At 37.7% G+C, this 19,844-nt stretch overlaps 1 long non-coding RNA gene across 1 annotated transcript; it reads right to left on the bottom strand.

The window, feature by feature from the left end:
• Positions 1-15,355: 15,355 nt before the first annotated feature.
• On the bottom strand, positions 15,356-19,219 carry LOC141627133 (uncharacterized). Its single transcript, XR_012536693.1, has 3 exons — positions 18,338-19,219; positions 15,845-16,029; positions 15,356-15,537 (listed from the first exon to the last, which is right to left on the bottom strand). It is a non-coding gene; the product is annotated as an uncharacterized LOC141627133 (long non-coding RNA).
• Positions 19,220-19,844: the final 625 nt, after the last annotated feature.

Below are 19,844 nucleotides of genomic sequence, written 5' to 3'. Positions count from 1 at the left end.
CAATTGACGGTGCAAGTCAACACTAATCCAATCCAGCTTTTCATGCTCTTCCTTATGATAAGCTCGATAAATCATTTGTCGTAAACGGGTCTTCATGGCATCTTCCCAAGCCTTCTTAACCCTTGCCTTGTCACGGGGATCGTAACTAACACGCCACTGTTCAATAAAAAATAAAGTTAGAAAATAAACTTGATTGTAAATAAATATAAAATAAATGAATAAAATACCTAGTATTAAATTAAATGACAATTGCTAATACCTCAAACCAATTCCACCAATCCTTCTTTAGAGTAGTAGATGACGCCGATTTCCAGTTAGGAGCATGTTCTTTGTAGTTGCATCCAATATTATCCGATATCAAGTTCACAACTTTCTCATTACTGAACCTGAAAAAAAGAATGAGAAGATAATAAATATATATATAAATCGTTATAAAAATAATTAATTACGAAAAAATAACATACTAACCAAACGCCGCAATCTTGCTCAAGAGAATCGAGATGAATTTTGTCAACTGCTGGTATTTCTTCATTCTCGTTTCCCTGTCCTTGGTTTCCTGCATTACTATTACTACCATGTCTTCGTCTCCTCGACGCCATAGAAACCAACTAAATTCCTCAACATTGTTAGAAATCAAATAATAGCAACCAAATAACAAATTAGCAAAGTAAGAAATTGGCAACGTAAGAAATCAAATAATCAAATAATAGCAACAAAAAAAGAAATTGGCAAAGTAAGAAATCAAAGCTTCAAATAATAGCAACAAAATAAGAAATTGGCAAAGTAAGAAATCAAATAATCAAATAATAGCAACAAAAAAAGAAATTGGCAAAGTAAGAAATCAAATAATCAAATAATAGCTACCAAATAAGAAAGATTTCATTAAATTAAGCCATACGGCATCTACAACTAATAGTACCAACAAAGTAATAAGATTGAAAGAAAGGGTACAAAACATCTACAACTAATATAAATCCTAGACATCATCATCATCATCATCATCACTTAAATTAGTGTTTTCGTTGCTTTCAAAAAGCGATTCTAAAAAATCCTCATCATCATCTTCTTCTAAATACTTCTTCAAAGCCTCCTCTCCTAACTCTTCCTCATCTTCCTCCTCTTGCATAGCATCATTCTGTACTTGCATTTCATCTCTTTGCGTTTTTGAGGGAGACGGAGTTTTTGAGGGAGTCGAATAATTGAGGAGTGACAATGAAGAAGGATTTCGCTGCTGCCCCGTATAAAGAATTCCTGCGACGGAAATTCCGTCGCAAAATTAAAATAATATTAAATTTTGCGACGGAATTTCCGTCGCAGGAATAAAAAATTATTATTTTTCCAGCGAGTATAGAGTGGTACAGCTGGACACTTAAGAAAAGATGCGACGGAAATTCCGTCGCAGAAAAAATATTATTTTAATCCAGCGACGGAATTTCCGTCGCAGAATCTAATATTATTTTAATGTTGCGACGGAATTTCCGTCGCAGACCTTCCCGCCATGTCAGAAAATTTGGCGGTATGGGAAAATAGGCTGCAACGGAAAACCCGTCGCAAGTCCGTCGCAGGTTCTGAGGCCCGTCGCAGGTTCCGTCGCAGGTTTAAATTTGCTACGGATTATTATTCCGTCGCATCGTGTCCGTCGCATCGAGTCGTTTTTTTTGTAGTGGTTCCTCAAAAAATGCTTCCAAATCATCAAAGAAAGAAGACATCAAGTGTCTTATGGCTCACTCCGTGGATTCAGACTCTGATTCAGACCATGAGGTAATTAAGCTCAAGAAAAAGGTTCTATCTTTCTCTAAAGACAAAGTTTGTCTCCTCCTAGATCAATTCATAGATAAATGTCGTGTCCAAACTAATAAGTTGGAAGCTATGCAAATCGAAATTGAGGACATAGCTGAGGAAAATGTAGTCCTTAAAGAAAGTCTAAATGAGAATGATCAACCTAGTTCCATGTTGGGTCTTGAGAAAGAAATCAAAAAACTTCGAAAACAAAACTTGTTTTTAGCCAACAAAGTTGATGAAACCAGTGCAACAGATCCTTGTACTGTTGCATCCAGTTCTAAAGGAAATGTGTCATCACTAAAACAAGAACGTGACCAACTTTTGATTGACTTAGCTACTTGTCACAACGAAAAAGATGATCTTGTTAAGATTCTTTGAAATGTTAAATGATGAGTCTAGTCATGTCAAAAGTGCCTTAGAACGAGCTCAAAAATTAAATGATGACCTTCTTGCTCAAATTGAGATGTTAAAAAGAGTGAACAGGACTCATGCCACGAGAGGTCTCTCTTTTGTGGCAACCGATTCAAGAAAAGAAATAGATACTCTCTCGAAATTAGTGTCTTCTTTAACTAAGGAACGTGAAACTCTTCTAGCTGACCTCAAATTGTGTCAAAGGGATAATAAACAATTGGAACAAATTGGAATGTTACTTAGTGATGAAGCAAGACTTGCAAAACAAGCTTTCGACAATTTAGGTAAATTGAATCTTAATCATCTTGCTAAAATCGAAACATTAACTAAAGAGCTAGATGAGGCTAAGATGTTCTACTTAAAATGGGAAGGAAGTCAGAATGTTTTGGAGTTTCTCTTAAAACAATCACAAGAATATGGAAAATTTGCAAAGAATCTTTGGACTTGGTTTCAAATGCAACATGATAGCACACACTTTGTTGCACTCGAAACCAGGATCCAAGTCAAACCGACTTCAAGAAGAAGAAAGTATCTTTGGTCTTCCGAGTACATCATTTGTAACTATTGTGGCAAAATAGGTCATGAGTTTAATGGTTGTGACAAAAGAGTCCGTGACTTAGAAAGAAACACTAAGAATGCTAAACAAGTGTGGATAAAGAAAGATGAAGTCAAAAAGGTCGTTGTCAAGAAGGAGCCCAAACTTGTTTGGGTTCCTAAACTAAATGTTTGATTTCTTATAGGCATTAGTGAGGGGCAGCAGCAATTGGTACTTAGACAGTGGATGCTCTCGTCACATGACGGGAGATGAAAACCAATTCCTCTCGCTAGAAGCCTACGATGGTGGCATGGTGACTTTTGGCGACAACAAAAAGGGTGAAATCATTGGTATTGGAAAAGTTGGTAAGTCAAAGTCATTATGCGTGGACAAAGTGTTGCTTGTCAAAGGTTTGAAACACAATCTCTTGAGCATTTCACAGCTTTGTGATCGAGGTAATATTGTTTAATTTCTTGCTAGTGAATGTAGAATCATCAATGGTAAAACTAGAGAACTCATACTTGAAGGTAAACGTGTTAAAGACGTCTATATGACTAACTTGTATGCATTGTCGGGTCAATCACTATCATGCATGAGTGTTCAAAAGAACGACCCTTGGCTTTGGCACAAACGACTTGGTCATGTAAATGCTAAGACACTTAACACCCTTAAGAAACTTGATCTAGTTGACGGCATTCCTAACATTAAATTTGAATTTAAATCACTTTGCGATGATTGTGTTAAAGGAAAACAAGTTAAGTGCTCTTTTAAATCCAAAAAGGTTGTTAGCACCTCCTTACCTCTTGAACTCATTCATATTGATTTATGTGGTCCCATGCGAGTTGCGAGTAGAGGTGGAAGTCGTTTTATTTGTGTCATTGTAGATGACTTCACAAGATTTGTTTGGCTTCTCTTCTTAAGTTCTAAGGATCAAACATTTGATGAGTTCTTAATTTGGGTCAAAAAGGTTCAAAACAAATTTGGATATAAACTTGTCTCATTAAGATCCGATCATGGAACCGAGTTTGAGAACTCGTCATTTGAGTCCTATTGTAATGAGTATGGTGTTAGTCATAACTTTTCGGCCGCAAGAACCCCACAACAGAATGGGGTTGTGGAACGAATGAATCGAACTCTTGAAAATATGGCTCGGACCATGCTCATTAGCTCTAAGGTTCCCAAGAACTTTTGGGCCGAAGCCGTAAACACATCTTGTTATATTTACAACCGTGTCATGATTAGAAAAATCATTGAGAAAACTCCCTATGAACTACTACGAGGAAGAAAACCTAATCTTTCACATTTAAAATGCTTTGGTAGTAAATGCTTTGTGCACAATAATGGAAAAGACAACCTTGGCAAATTTGATGCTCGTAGTGATGAAGGAGTTTTTGTTGGTTATTCCGATCATAGTAAAGCATATAAAGTCTATAACAAAAGGACTATGAAAATGGAAGAAAGCGTTCATGTAATATTTGACGAATCTAGTCTTTTTGTGTCAAACACACAGGTTGAAGATGAGGATGATGAATATGATGATGATTTTGAGATTGGTATGATACGACATGAAATGGATCAAGTGGTAGAAGAAGTTTGAGCAACGAGTTGGAGCCACTGTTGCATGAGGAGGATGTGCAAAATTCAGGCGGAACTAATCGTCCTCCTACACAAGATGATGCTACCTCATCCAGGGGGAACAAGGATGGTGAAGAACAGCCCAATCTAATCATAAACGAACCACAATCACCTCCTTCAAACATTCCTCATGCAACGGTCCCTCTCATTGCAGGATTTAACAAACCGAATCTTCTAACTCACTTATCCCCAAGAAATGGAAACACCAAAGCTCACATCCCTTATCAAACTTAACCAAAGTGACCTAACCTCGGAATAAAAACCAGATCATCGCTTCAAAATTTACGTGCACACAATGCCTTCATCTCAAAAATCGAACGAGACCATGTCACGAGTAGCCTTGGTGATGAATCTTTGGATGATTGCAATGCAAGAGGAATTGGAGCAATTGGAAAGGAACAAGGTATGGCATCTTGTCCCTAGGCCCTCCCAACGTCTTCATAATTGGTACACGGTGGGTCTTTCGCAATAAGCTAGATGATGTTGGAGAAATCGTAAGGAATAAAGCTAGACTAGTGGTGCAAGGTTTTAACCAACAAGAAGGAATTGATTACGATGAAACCTTTGCACCGGTAGCTAGGCTTGAAGCCATATGAATGCTTGTAGCTTTTGCGTCTTTTCAAGGTATAAAGCTTTTTCAAATGGATGTCAAAACCGCATTTTTAAATGGATACCTTGATGAAGAAGTGTTTGTTGAACAACCTCCGGGCTTTATAAACAACGAGTTTCCCAACCACGTTTTTAAACTAGATAAAGTACTCTATGGTTTAAAACAGGCTCCTAGGGCTTGGTATGATAGGCTTTCAATGTTTCTATTAGAAAATGGTTTCATACGTGGGTCCGTGGATAAAACGTTGTTTATCAAGTCACAAGGAGATGAATTATTGCTTGTGCAAGTATATGTCGATGACATTATTTTTGGTGCAACTAACAATGTTCTTTATAAGTACTTTTCTGATTTGATGACTTCGGAATTTGAAATGAGTATGATGGGAGAACTTGGATTCTTTCTTGGTCTTCAAATCAAACAATGTGAGAATGGAACGATGATTCATCAACAAAAGTACTTAAAAGAAATGCTACGTAAGTTTGGGTTGACTAATTCTAATCCTATGCCTACACCAATGGTGTCTAAAGTCAAGCTTGACAAAGACGAAAACGGTAAGAGCATTAGTGAAAAGGTATATCGAGGTATGATCGGTTCCTTACTTTACTTAACCGCTAGTCGACCCGACATACAATTTAGTGTGTGTGCTTGTGCCCGTTTCTAAGCAAATCCTAAAGAATCTCATTTCAAAGCCGTCAAACGGATTTTTAGGTATTTAATTGGAACACAAGGGCTATATCTTTGGTACCCAACTCACTACGAACTTGATCTTGTAGGTTTTTCGGATGCGGACTATGCCGGTGATACATTGGATAGGAAAAGCGCCTCGGGCATTGCTACTTTCCTAGGACCATGTCTCATTTCATGGGCTTCGAAGAAACAAAACACCGTTGCATTGTCCACGGCCGAAAGCGAATATGTGAGTGCCGCTCTATGTTGTGCACAAATTCTTTGGGTACGTCAACAATTGCATGATTATGGCCTTACTTTCGAGACTACCCCTATTTTTTGCGACAACACTAGTGCAATTAATATATCAAAGAATCCTATACAACACTCACGAACTAAACACATCGACATACGACATCATTTTCTACGTGATCAAGTTGAGAAAGGTCATATCTGTTTAAGCTTTTGTAAAACGGAAAATCAAATTGCGGACATTCTTACAAAACCATTAGAAAGAGAACAATTCGAAAGACTTCGGTCGGAAATTGGTTTATTAGGTGACATACCGCTAAATTAAATTACGTCTTTCCAATGATTGATTAGAAGGAGGATTTACATGCAATTAAATGTTAGTTAATATGGTAGAATGCATGCAAATGTCGAACAAATGTAACTGACAACCGTATGAGTGCACTTGAGTTGTTTTTGCATTGAGCTTCCAAAATTACTTTATGTCCCATCACTCCTAAAAACCTACACCCTAGCCTCACTACATCAACACTCAACCGTCCCTTCACCTAGATTAATTACACCAACCCATCATTTATATCCATGTTTCCACTAATGCTTCCTATTACCCACTAAATAAACAACCAACCCTCACCTTTTTCGGATTCCCAAAACCGCCATTAACCTTCCTTTTTATCCTCTCTCTTAAAATGCCTCCAAGACTTTCAAAAGAATTACTTCAACTCAGAAATACCTTCAATCCAAAATTCATTGCCAAGAAAAAGATGGCTCCCAAAACCGCTGCAAAACCAGATGAAATCGTCTCGCCTTTCGCCAAACCAATGTTGCACGAAAGAAGACAAGCGCCAAAAGGGGCGGTGGTCGTGGCAGAGGAGGAAGAAGTAGGAATCCTCCTATTTCTCTCCAACTTGATCTTTGAAGTGGATATTGAGACCGATGAAGAGAACTCCGGTTCTAAGGCAAACAAAAATGTTGAAGAAATTCAGAAATCAAATGAGGTTGCCAAAACCAATGAAAAGGAAGAACAATCAAGTGAGATTAAAGAGGGGGAACTTGGTAGTGAGAAATTAAAGGAGGAAAATGATAGTAAAGAAAAATCAGAAATTGAGGAAAAATCAGAGAGAGATGAAGAGCAATCAAAAGAAAGCGAAGAAAAATTAGAGGGGAACAAAGAAAAAGAAGGTGAAGAGAAATCAGAAGGAGAAAAAGAAAAATTAGATGAGAAAAATGAAAGAGATTCGAAAGGAAAGGAAAGGAAGGAGGATAGTGATGTTGTAGTTGAAAAGAATGATGATGATGTGCTCTTAAAGGATTTGGTGAGTGACACTTTAGAGAAGGATAAGAGGAGTGAGATTGATGCAACGGAGGCCTCCACTGTTGAAAGGGAAATCGGTTCCAATGCTGAAAAAATCGATTATGAAGTTGTTGATGTTGAAGATCGTGATGATGCCACAGTGGTGTTTGATGATGGGCTTGACCCATTATTCTCAAAACCCGCATCACGAACCCGGTCCAAAAGAAAGATGCTTGAAATATTTGGTGATGATGACGAGGATGTGACCCCGGAGGCATCCCCTCCAAAACCCAAGGTTACTCAAAGAAAAAGGGGATCCGGATCAAAATCAAAAGCATCCAAAAGGGCTCGTTATCAACGGGATTTACCGAGCATAAATGAGGATGAGATCATTGAGGAGAAGGTGCCTCTCAACACATGCATGGATCTTGTTATTGCTCCTTATGTCGAATCATTCAAGAATGATATCCTCAACCATCTCAATTCTCTCGATCTCCCGGAGGAGATCTTCAAGATATACCACGGTATGCTGCTTTGTTGCTTCCACAGTGGACGGCGTTATAAGAACTCTTGGTATGACACCTCTCCTGCTTTTAAATATTTCAAAGAGGCCATGTATGCACAGGGTTGGGTGAATTTGTTGGACAAATATAGCCCCATGTATTTGTCCGAAATCATCCAATTCTATGCAACAGTCAAGGTAGATGTTGAATCTGGAACTCTCTCAGCCTTTATCAATCAAAAACCCTTTGTCCTAACCATCAACTAACTTGCTGCTCATCTTGATATTTGTAATGTCGGGCTTACCTCCTTCCCCAAACGTGATTGGGGTGAAGTTGATGAGGTTACCTCTACCCAGGTCATGAAGGTTCTTCGACCTCATGATGATGATGGCCCTACCAACATATATGCCTTTGAATTAACCGCACCCATCCGGTTCATCTTTAACCTGGTTTTTCGTAACCTTGTCCCTTCCAACAATAGCCGTGGGAGATGTTCTCTCCTTGACATGCTCCTGATTCATCACATTGTCAAGCACAAACCCATTAACCTTCCCCGTCTTATGTTTCACCGAATTCTTGAGATGTCCACTGAGTTCCAAAGTGGCAACTTTGACAAAAATGCCGTGGTTCCTTATGGTATGTGGCTCTCGATCATTTTCATGAGGGAGGGGTTAGTGTTGAAGGGCAGCCCTGCGATTGAGAAATTGAGTGATGAAATGACACCGGGCCTTCTTTCTCGGATGAACTTGGAGATTAAGAATGGCAAATTGGAAAGGAAGAATAAGTCGGGTTCTACAGTGGGTTCTACCGTTGAAATGGGTGTGGTACTAGCAAAGTTGGATGAGCTCCTTGGGATTGTGAATCGGCTGGTCAAAGAACAGGGCAAGTTGAGGGATGAAGTTGGTGATCTTCGCACTATGAATGAAGATCTTCTTGAACGTCTTCAGAATGCCTCCTAAACTCATGCCTCTTTAACCTGTCTCTCCTCTTGAACTTTGGCTCTTTGTTTGTTTTAAGACACTCTTTTGCACCTTCGGTTGTTTGTTTTTATCTTGCTTTAACTATTTGCGTGTGTTTTAATCGTGTTGCTTGCCTTTTGAACATGTTTTCTCCTCCTTTGACGATGTCAAGAGGGGGAAGTAGTTTAATTATGCCATGTGTGATCTTCTAACTCTTAGGCTAACGTCCACCTTAATTATGTCTTAGCTTCCATGATTAGATGTTTTACTTTGGCCAAGCATGTTGCACCTTTCGACTACCTTGATCATGTTTATTAATTATGTTTATGTTGAAATTGACCAAAGACCGACTAACCATGGGCTAAGGGGGAATATCACACATGTTTGGACTTGTCATCATCAAAGGGGGAATTTGTTAGAACACATTAGATTGATGATGCCAAGTCCCCTTGTTATTTGATTGTTTGCTCTTAGTTGAAATAATTAGTGAATGAAGCAATCAAATGGACTTTCAACAATGATTCAAGATGATCAAGCCAATCAAGGAAGTCAAGACAATGATACTTTCCAAAGCCTTAGTCGATATATGTAAGAGTAAGTGTAACATTCTCATTTAAGTCAAGTAATGGCAAAACCATGCACGACTGCTGTCACCGTGGTTTCGGTACTATCATACGGAGGAGTTTTCGTCCAAATGTTTTTAAAGTGTCAAAACTTAGCAAACTTTAAACCTTAAACATTTGAATTTTCAAAAGCTTGAAAACAATCTGAAATTTTGGAGTCACAAGCCCACTTGTCTAAGCCTCTAGATTTGTGCAAACACCTTTTACTAAAATGGCAAAAAAGACTTGTCAAACTTCTAAAGTAAGAAAAGCTTTTTGCCATTTTGGTAAATTGTCACATGTTGAGTGTAGAAGCGTAAGTTTTCTGATTTCTTAAGCCCCAAGCCTACAAGTCTAACACTTACCATCACTCAAAGCTATCATTTTAATATTGGATTTAATTTTCCTAAGTGTACTTACCTAAGACTAAATCCACTATAAATAGAGTGTCTTAGTCACATTTATTTCTTAAGACTTCCAAAGCATTTATTGTAAAAACGTTGCAAATCATTTGTGCATTGAAAGCTTTGTTCTTCAAGTATTTGCAAAATGTTTTTCTGATTTTAAGTCTTCAAAATTGTTTTCGAAAAAGCTGTAAAACCTCCAAGTATCAGTTCGCTGTACTGTGACATGATGAGTTTGTTCCATGATTCTCGTGTTAGATCTTCATTGTAATCTCCATGTTCATTTAAGTGAACTCTTGAGATTCAAGATTCTGTAACACCTTGAGATAGAACCCATAAACTCTTGAAGCGGAGTAGCTTTAAGTTTGAGTGCAACCGGTGTAGGTTGGCGAGTTATTTTCATTGTAAGGGGTTTAGTAAGTTTGAGTAAATTTCTAAACAAGCAATAAAATAACGGTTGGACGTAGGCCTCGGAGTAGAGGTGAACCAATTTTAAAATGTCGTTTGTTTGTTCATTTACTTTTACGTTCTTCCACTTTGCTATTTCTCGCATGTACCTAATCAAGTTACGTGTCACGAGTCACCTATACCGTGACATAGAAGCTTGCTTACCTCTTGTGAACTTACATTCAATTAATTTTTTCAAGTCTTGTACTTCAATATTCTTTACTTAAGTTAACTAATTAACCAAGTTAAGAATAAAATTTTTAAAAAGGTACACCTAATTCACCCCCTCCCCCTCTTAGGTGTTAAATCGTTCTTAACTCTTCAGCTTCCCCTGTTCATTCTTCATCTTTTGAGGTAAGAAAGTATTGTTTTTGTGGTGATTTCAGTTTGACCCGTATCATAAAAGTTCTGATTTTTAGCTCTTTTATCTCGTTTTCTTTCCTCTAGTTTAAGAAACTGAAGAACTGGTGAGAAGCTCATACTTTTTAGACGTTTTCTCGGAGTTTTGAAGGGCAAAAAGGTAACGGTGATAGGTTACTCGACAATTGTCGACACCTCTTGTTGTTAGGCCGTTTTATATGCTAGGTTCGTGTGTGGTATGCTTAGTCGCAGTAATGTCTCAATCTTTATGGGGTTTAGCTTATTATTCGTCTGAAAATGGTGTCTTAGCTGGGTAAAAGTTCTGCTTATTCGCGTTCTGTATGTGGTCTTAACCCGAATTGGTTTTGGGCTGCTTTAGGCGTAAGAACAGAGGGCGTTTATACTGTTTTGTGGTGGAAGTTAGGGTGGTGCGAATGGTAACCGTTTGGGGATTGCTCGTGGCAGTTTTAGGCGGTCTTAATGCTGAGTGTCGAGTCGGTAAACGCAGCTTTCAAGCTGCTTTGAATGGTTTATGGAAGGTGGTAACGGTCTAGCTTGGGATAGCATAAGATGGGTATATTTAGACGGAATTTGGTCACTTGTACAGTTGGAATTATCGTCTTAATTTATGTTTCATTCATGCATATAAAACCCGTCTTAAACTTGTCCCGTGTTGGTTGTTGTTATATGGTTTTAGTGGCTGCCCAATTTAGGTGTTGTAGGAGTTGTTTTGGAGTTGGACGGGTGGTCGGCCGTGAGCTGACGGCGCGGCCACAGCCTGGTTGTCCTGGGTCAGTCGCGGGATGGGAGTATGGTATGTCGATGTTCCTTGCCCCTTTTCCTCCTCAATTTATGTTTTGGTAGGGGTCATTCATTTGGGCTGCTTGTTTTGATGCCATCGGGCCATAGGGAGTTATGGCTTGCCTAGTTGGGCTGAGTTTTGCTTTGGATATTGGCCCAGCTAATAAGATGGGGTGGTCTTATGGATGTTCGTTAAGATTATTGAAATACCGTCTCATGCTTTACATCACTTAACTCGTTAAATATCATTCATTTACATATTGAGTTAATTGGACTCCACATGATTATTTTGTGGTACTCATTTGATTTAGTTTGTTGGGCTCAATTGATTTTAGTAAATGGGCTAGCTAAATTTAGTAATTTGGGCTAGTCAAGGTTATAATTCGTTTTGGCGCTAAATTGGTTTAATTAAAATATGATTAATTAACCGTCTCACTTTTCATATAACATAATTAGTTAATATCGTTCATTTACTCATTTATTCTGTTGGACTTGTCACACGATTTATTTATTGGGCTTATCCTAGTCCATTCATTGGATTTCACATGATTTAATTATTGGGCTCATAAATGGGTCACTTGGACTTGGTCACATTTCATCCCGTATACTTCATATAACGTAAATTATTCATTATAGCTTATTATATTTTATTTAACCGGCATGTTAAATTATGAAATGGAATATTTATTATTATAAGACAAGTATGAGTTATTTATTAATGAATGGTTATTTTGGTGAAGAGTCACATTCTTGATAATGCCTTGTATTGTTCTGTTGTGAGAGTCTTGGTCCTATCGGATACTAGGGATGAGCTATAAGCCCTCTAGTTGCGATATGATCGTCGGGATTGATGTTCCCATCCGTACTCATGGTGAGATGCAAGCCATGAGTATGAATGTGACATTAATGGTCCCGTGTCATATGATGTTTGCATGATCATTCTTACTCTTATTGTGACTCAAGTGTGACGTTTTACATTGTGTGACGACTTGACTTTCCTTTTTACCCCTTTCGGACCTTTGGTTACGAGTGTGTGCCATGTTTCCGGATTGGGTTACCTTTCCTCTTTCGGACCTTTGGTTACGAGTGTGTGCCATGTTTCCGGATTGGATTATCTTTCCTCTTTCGGACCTTTGGTTACGAGTGTGTGCCATGTTTCCGATTAGAGGTTACTCGACCTTTGGTTACGAGTGTGTGCCATGTTTCGAGTCTTGGATACGATTGGTATATCGTATGTCGAATCGGGTGACGTCCATCCCGAGAGTCTGGATCCAGGTTTAGACTAGGACCGTATTATGATCGTCGTCCTACCAGGAGGTTGGAGTCTAGGATGTAGTCTTGTGTGTGGTATCTCGGACATGCTTTAAAGGTAGCCTCTGAGTCGGATACTCCGTCTACACTTTGTGTCGGTCTTACACTTGTTGAGTCGATCAATATGAGTTGGTTGACTTGGTTACTCCATGCCCTTGATTGCATGTTTATTTTAACATATCATGCCTATTCTATTAAGAAAGTATTATGCCTGTCTCATCATGATCATTCGTTATATCTCTTTATTCTTCATTGTTCACATATGATGCATGATTTATATGTTTAATTAAGTGGTTGTTTACTTGCATTTCGACATATTGTGGCTGGGAGGACCTTGAGTTACTCCCCACTGACTGTGGCGTTCATGTTTACATGAATGACAGGTGGTGAAGATGCTTACGTGGGGAAAACGTGTGGGCTAGAGAGAACTAAACCCTCGGACCTTAGTTTCTAATTTAGAAACCCTTTATTTGTTTATTCGTGGGATATCTTTTCCCCGCTTTCTAGACTTGGGTTGTAATAACCTAAATCTGTCTATCGTAGTACTTGTTTCATTTCGTTTTTGGCACCCGCGTTTTAATCTTTAACTAGTAATCTAAAAGTTTTAAAATTTCACAAATTTCCGCTTTAGTTTATTAGTTATATTTTCCGCTTTATCGCGGGGTGTCACATCTGAGATTTGGTTAAAAAAAAAAAAGTGTATCTACATTATTAAAAAGTGTATATAGAATTCTGGTAAAAAGTGTATCTACGATAGCGAAAAGTGTATCTGAGATTTGGTAAAAAAAAAAAAAAAGTATCTTGATATATATATTCTAATGTATATAGTGCGTTCTCACCGTTCTCACCGAGTGATCGTTCTCACCGGATCCTAAATCTATCTATCTATATATATATAAATATATATATATATATATATATATATATAAATATATATATAAATATATATATATATATATATATATATAAATATAAATATATATATATATATATATATATATATATATATATATATATATATATATATATATATATATATATATATATATATATATATATATATATATATATATATATATATATATATATAGGGTCGGGGTCAGTGCGAACTAAAGTACGGTGCGAACCGTACGAACTACTTAAGTTAATAAAACACGTGACTACCCCGACATTAAAAGCTTTACTTTTACAAAACCAACCCCCTTTATATTTTCTTTATCCCCTTCCACCACCCACTACCCTCCCTCCACCTCCCAGACCACCACCCTACGACGACCTACTTTATGGTACTCCGACGCCGATCACGCAGACGCAACTCTGACACCGACAGTTTTGATTTTCATCTTCTGATCGATTGTCAAAGTTGAAGAAGTTGGTGTTTTTGTTGAGGCGGACTGATCGATTTAATGGTATAAAAATAGGGTGATAAAGGTATGTGAAGGATGAAACATCAGTTGTCATCATTCGATTAAGGATTTGATATTATCAATGTTGATGAATTCGATTGATAGGCGCCGATGGTAATTATGATTTCTCATTTGAAGTTTGGGGTGATTGTTAATTGAAAGGCAATAGTGATTGGTGTCAGATGTATGTCGATGTTAGTGGAAGAAGTGGCCAGAGATGTAAACAACGTGAAAGTGACAAAATGGCCAGCATTTCGTCTTTGGTCACCGGAGTATTCGCCGGCGACAGTGACTAGTGCGATGGTTCTCTGTGGCTTCTGGACTCGGGTTGCAATTCCGCGTTGGATATCGTTATTCAAATGGTGGTGTTTGGAGATTTGTAATTTTGTAGGTGAGTCAAATAGGAGTATTGGCCGGCGACAGTCTGTAATCCTCACTTGTAATTGGGTATGTGCATTATGTTACAAGTATTCTGGTGCCTTAAAGGAGGCTTCTATACTACAATTAAGGTAAGAGTTTGGCAAATAGTAGCTTTTACCATCTAATGTAGCTGTTCAGTTTAGTCCAACCAGCAAACATGTTGACTAAATGAGCTAATGCATATATATGGACTTACGGAGAATGTTGGTGTCGGTGCAGGGAGCTGGACACACTGCCCCAGAGTATAAGCCCAAAGAATGTCTGGCAATGATTGAAAGGTGGTTCGAATTGTCGCCTCTGTAGGTACTTGTGGTACTAACATGTTGCCCAAAATCAGTGGCAAGGGAGCAGCTGTAGACACCAACAGTGTAAATTTGGCTGTGAATAATTACATTCCTACAGAGTGACACCAACAGTGTAAATTTTCGAAAGATTAGGGTTGGAAATGGGTAGTGAATGCAATAATTGAACATTGAACATGAGAACCCAAAATACTGAAATTATACTAAAATAGCCTTGGTTATTTAGAAGTGGCATTTTGTTTGTCAACGAATAAGAGCCTCACTGAATTTTGATGGTTTGAGTTCTTCATAGATGGTTTGAGATTATAATGTCAATATGTTCTACCCTTCGTTTAATTTGAATTATGTGAGAATTTCAGATATGTATTGGAATTGATTGAATTCAATGCACCTTTCTCAAACTCGTAATGCTTTTTTCTCATTCTTCCTGCATCAAATTAAAAGAAAATTGCAATTTGGGTCTTTTTGTTCATTCCGTTACTTTAGAACTTTTCTACTTAAAAACTGGATTTGTACGAATAAGTATAATATAATTGGTCATAATGCCGCGCTCTAAAATACGGAGTATACTATACCATTCATATTAAACCTACAATAATAAGAAATGTTTTATTATACACAATGTATCGGCCAGCATCTTCAATGGTGTGCTTATCATTCTTTCAGAAACCCAGATTCATCTTACAAGAATTTATCTTCCACAATCTTCTGCAGTTCCTCCAACTTTTGGATAATTTTCGGATTCATCAAATCCCTTGCTTCCTGATGAGCGTTCCTTCTTGGCCGAAATTATAAGCATTCACGACGGATTTGATCCACGTGTGCAGTTTCTCAGGTGTCCTACACTTTTTATAACAGACCACAGTGAGTTTCTAAGAAGTCATTTAGGGAGGAAATATTAAAATGAAATGGAGGGATGTAAGGCATGGTATTTATCAAATATCGGATGCGATACAACATCATGCTGAGCGCATTTTGAGACATTTATGCTGCAATGACTGATATTAGACCATTGATCAAGACTTGAAACAAGAATTTAATACCATCAGACAATGAACCACATCTAAATTCGGGTCACTGAAAGATTCTGGATAGTTCAATAAACTAAAAAAGCAACTCTTAATACCATTAAAACAGATATACATACGTATAGAGGCTACCCACGTTCTTTCCCTCAAGCTCTTCCCCAGGAGTAAATGCATCACTGAGAGCAGAAATTTTTTCTTCTGGATCCTCAATCATAAGATACTTTACAATTCGTATCTCTTTCGGCATTAGTCTCTGAAGATTACCTCTAGCAGTTGTGTATAAATGATACAGCACATCCTTTGCCTAGAGTACAAAGACGAGCGAAATTAAACGCTGAAGTTTTAAAACGAAAACATAAAAATTGAGGATCATTTTCTAAAATACGGAGTATACTATGCCATTCATATTAAACCTAGAATAATAAGCAATGTTGCTGTCAAAAAAAAAAAAAAAAATAAGCAATGTTTTATTATAAGCAATGATTTTGTAGGTGAGTCAAATGTATCTAGCTTGCCAGAGATACGCATCTAGCAAGGTACATGAGTGTATTTAGCAAAGTAAAGGAGTGTATCTAGTTTGATAAAGGAATGTATCTAGCTTGCCTAACATGCGTATCTAGCAAGGTACATGAGTGTATCTAGCAAGGTACATGAGTGTATTTAGCAAAGCAAAGAAGCGTATCTAGTTTGATAAAAGAGTGTATCTAGCTTGCCTAAGATGTGTATCTACCAAGGTAAAGAAGTGTATCTAATAAGGTAAAAGAGTGTATCTAGCTTGGCAAAGTTGTGTATCTAGCAAGGTAAAAGAGTGTATCTAGCTTGTCAAATGAGTGTATGACTATCTATCAAAGGTAAAAAAAGTGTATCAAGTTTGTCAAATATGTGTATCTAATAAGGTATCGTTGGGACTCACATGCCAAATTCCATCGCTAGCTAGGATAGCAAACTCTGCATCATCATCAATTATCTCAACCATGACATCCGGCTCTGAACTAAGGTGTTTTTTTATACTCTTATCCCCAAACGCCCGTGCCACTGCCAACTGCCCATCTACTCGTGCCACGTCTCCTGAATAAATTACAAATATGTAAAATGTCAACTAACAAGATGAATCATCATGAATATAAAGGATGACGGACTAATAACAAAGACTGACAAGTAAAATTAGAACAGTCATGCACATGCATAAGCTGTTATATAATGAAACTTGACGTACCAGGAAACTTGGTGACGAAACCACCCCTCTCCTCGATATCCTTCCTTTCTGACTCCGGCTCATGATCAATTGACAGTTGTTTGGCCTTACCATTTCAACAGAGGACCGCTCTAGAATCCCCAAGATTCGCCACAACCAGCTTCTCACAATTAATTAGGATTGCTGTGACTGCAGTTGAGCCACCTTTACCCAAGTCAGCATATTTTTCCAGAATCGTATCGTCAGTGAAGTGATACGCTCTTCTGATAGCTTTCTCAGTCTCATTCCAAAAGTCAGGCTGCTCATCAAAAACATGGTTAGTATGTATGTGACACCAGTATCAATTGCAGAAATGAGAAAACAGATCTTTACGCCTGTCCTAAATCGAAGAGCACTGCAACTTCCATTATTCATGTCTTTTTAAACCTAGAATAATAAGCAATGTTGCTGTCAAAAAAAAAAAATAATAAGCAATGTTTTATTATAAGCAATGATTTTGTAGGTGAGTCAAATGTATCTAGCTTGCCAGAGATACGTATCTAGCAAGGTACATAAGTGTATTTAGCAAAGTAAAGGAGTGTATCTAGTTTGATAAAGGAATGTATCTAGCTTGCCTAAGATGCGTATCTAGCAAGGTACATGAGTGTATTTAGCAAGGTACATGAGTGTATTTAGCAAAGTAAAGAAGCGTGTCTAGTTTGATAAAAGAGTGTATCTAGCTTGCCTAAGATGCGTATCTAACAAGGTAAAGAAGTGTATCTAATAAGGTAAAAGAGTGTATCTAGCTTGGCAAAGTTGTGTATCTAGCAAGGTAAAAGAGTGTATCTAGCTTGTCAAATGAGTGTATGACTATCTATCAAAGGTAAAAAAAGTGTATCAAGTTTGTCAAATATGTGTATCTAATAAGGTAAATGAGTATATCTAGCTTGTCAAATATGTGTATCTAACAAGGTAAATAAGTGTATTTAGTTTGTCAAATATGTGTATCTAACAAGGTAAAAATAAGTGTATCTAGTTTGTCAAATAGAGTATGTGTATCTAACAAGGTAAAGGAGTGTATGTAGCTTGTTAAAGGAGGGTATCTACTTGGGAAAGATAGCCGAAAACGATCTTGTCCTGTTTCAGTGGTCGACTTGGGAATTTGACGATCAAGTTGTTAAATTTAATTCTACTTAATAGGCATCAGAAACATGTATTGCAAAACTAGTAACTAAAACAGTCGGACTATCAGGAAAAAAGAAAAGAAAAAAACACACACAAAGGCGGAGGAGGCAATCAAAACGTAAACAGCTATTCCATTAACAAATAATTCCAGCCGTCGAAGGCAAGTTGGATAAGAATGTTATTGACAGGAATCATAGATGAATTTTTCCCTCGAAAATTAAATTTACAAGATAGATTTGTTCATAAAAAATACCAGTTGTGCAGAGCTGCAATTTAAAGATGAATTTGCAGGAATAATGTTGCCTCAAGTTCTTCATGACTGTACAATACTTCAATGGCCTAGGTGTGTGGCCAACACCACTGTTGTCGTCACCGCCACCGCCACCACTATTGGCGCCCACCACCACTACCCACCCATTAGCCACCGAAAATACCACTACCCAACCAATTAATTAACTCACCACACCACCACCACCACCGCAATCAACATGCCATTGCCACCACCGTGGCTGATACGACACCGCCCCTTCATCAGCATTGTTCTCATCTACATACACAGCCACAAGTTATCAGCGACGGTCACCGACTATCCGACAACCACAACTACAGTACAGCCACACCACACCCTGAAACTGCCTCAGCACTTATCCGACCTCCTCTTTCTTATCTTATCTTGCACAACTCGACGCCGCACGCAACCGAACCACCACCTTACGCCGTTGTCGAAGAATTTCAGCTCACTATTGTTTTTAATTTGTTGTTCTCATTTCAGCTTTAAATATTAGATCCACAAAATACAAGGTAAAATACCTAAAAATCAACCGCACCAAAGATGTCAGATTATTAATAATCGATCACAGGCTTGGCTTCGCCGGAAAACCCGCGATTTGATCGTCAGTGAATGAGAGGACAAACGGAGAAATAAAGGTAGATTGGGTAGACAAGAGTAGTTCAGACGAAACGCCGGCAGAGGAATCGCGAGGCTGCCGGCGAAGGGTGGTGGTGGTTGGTGGGTGAAGATCATATAAAGTATTAATGTGGGGAATAATTTAATGATAGGGATAATCTGAAAGAGGGGTGCGGGAATGGTTTGGTATGAGCGTATGTTTGGGTGAAGGTTTTTAAGTTAGTTCGTAAGTTCGCACCGAACTTTAGGTTCGCACAGGATCCTATTTCTATATATATATATATATATATATATATATATATATATATAAAATGGGTCATTTAAGATTTAGTTAATATAATCTACAACATTTTGTAATTATAACTAACTAATTACTCTTATCTCAAATGTTTCATAAACATTAATCAATTTTAGTAATATAATATTACTAAATTGAATCTTATTTAATCACATTACAATAAGATATAAAATTCTCACACACAAATGAAATTTGTTCAATTTAAGGAATTAATTAATCTGTATCGACATACAATCAATTAACTTATCAGTTAAGGGAATTGTCGTATAGGTGTGACCTTAAGGGATCAACTGATCACCACCGTCAAACGACAGTAACGTCAAACACTAGTCAGCCAATCGTTACCGATTAATGTTGATCAGTCGACAATATATTGAATCGTCCTTTTTGTATTATTTTATATGAGATTTAAATATGTGATCGCACTATTGTTGAGGACACATACTCCAACAATCTCCCACTTCTCCGAGACAAGTGTGCGTCACCAATTCTCTTGTCCTATTTCTATCCCCCACTCAATGCAAGGTGTCTTGCAGGTCGTACTTGCATTTGATC

This window comes from Silene latifolia, chromosome Y, assembly GCF_048544455.1.
Source record: "Silene latifolia isolate original U9 population chromosome Y, ASM4854445v1, whole genome shotgun sequence".
In the NCBI taxonomy this organism is placed as follows: domain Eukaryota; kingdom Viridiplantae; phylum Streptophyta; class Magnoliopsida; order Caryophyllales; family Caryophyllaceae; genus Silene; species Silene latifolia.
This window is presented reverse-complemented; position numbering and strand designations above follow the sequence as displayed.